The following is a 1,341-nucleotide window of genomic DNA, read 5'->3' on the forward strand; positions in this document are numbered from 1 at the left end:
AACAAAAAAACTCTGTTTTTCAGTTGGGGGTATGAAGTTTGGTTTAACTTCAAAAATTTACTGAAATTTGCTTGCATGCAAAATGTCTACCAAACTTGATCAAGAATACTGAGGAAATAAATTTAAGTTCCCTGTCAGATCTCGTGCCTGTATCCTTGAGTTGGATTCTGCAGAGGAAGATTTACTCACATGTATAGCAGTACAAGATAGCGATTTTTTCCCTAAGGACAATTCATGGCAAACTAATGAATAAAGCCCTGCTCTGCTCAGCTCAGACAGTTTCATCCATCTTCTCTTCCCCAAAGTCTACATCAGGTACTATACTGGCAGTAAACACTTTCTTGTGAGCCAGCTAATAGCAATCAACAAGAGCAGCTTTGTCTGAAGAGGAGGAAGAACCAGGGCAGCCACAAAACAACCATCAGGGCAGCAACAGAGGCCACCTGATACTGTTCATCTAGGGAAGGCAGAGGCAACTCAATATACTGAATAAGCTGCCTGAGAAAGAGGGGATGATGCCCTGAAAGCCTAGGAATGCCAACCCTAAACAGCTGTTTCTCAGCATCTCTAAATCCCCATTTCTCTCTTCCCACATGAAATGGGCATCTTGCCACCCGCATGAATGCAGTAAACTGGATTAGGAAGAGACCTCACGTTACACAGCACACTCCAAAAAGCAGAGTGCGGAATACCCTTGTAAGTGAAACAGTGTACTAAAGGTCCACATAGCCCCATACATGTTCTATAATGTTCCATAGCCAACAGCAAACATCCTGTCCTTACAGCATGCAGTTGGCTGTAAAGTACGCAACAGTACTTTCCTGAAGTGCTGCTCCAGCTGACAGCAATCTGCATTTCAGGGCCATCCTGAAGCCAAAGGTGGAAACACTTAGAGAAGAGATAGGAAGAAATGGGATCAGCACAGATTAGAGTCCTTTGTGCTCAGAGCTTTATGAGAGAAATTAGTGGCAGGGAAGAAATGGCTAAAACCAAAGCCACTTGCTTTCTTTTAATCACACACCACATTAAAAAACAGCATTATATCTATTATGTAAAATTCAGACTTGATACTTTATGCATACACTCTAAAAATATGTTAGCCTTTGAAGTACATTAAAACTACACAAAACACTCATCAAACACTGACACAGCTTGACGACAAGACAAAGTATACCACGTTGAAAACTATTCTGCTACTACTGTTTAAAATTCTTATTCTGGGCTGCAGCTGCAAACAGGACCAGGGCACCATTAAGTGCTAACACACATAGAAGAGAGCTGCTCAGGAGAAACACCACTGGTACCATCAGGGAGCACAGAGGGCATAAGAGAATTAAGGAA

At 42.0% G+C, this 1,341-nt stretch overlaps 1 protein-coding gene across 1 annotated transcript in view; it reads right to left on the minus strand.

Annotated features, from left to right (window-relative positions):
• The window catches only part of TERT (telomerase reverse transcriptase), a 33,546-nt gene that overhangs the window by 27,200 nt on the left and 5,005 nt on the right, over positions 1-1,341 (minus strand). The gene's annotated exons all lie outside the window — the stretch shown is intronic.

The sequence above is a fragment of the Meleagris gallopavo genome, chromosome 3, assembly GCF_000146605.3.
Source record: "Meleagris gallopavo isolate NT-WF06-2002-E0010 breed Aviagen turkey brand Nicholas breeding stock chromosome 3, Turkey_5.1, whole genome shotgun sequence".
NCBI lineage: Eukaryota > Metazoa > Chordata > Aves > Galliformes > Phasianidae > Meleagris > Meleagris gallopavo.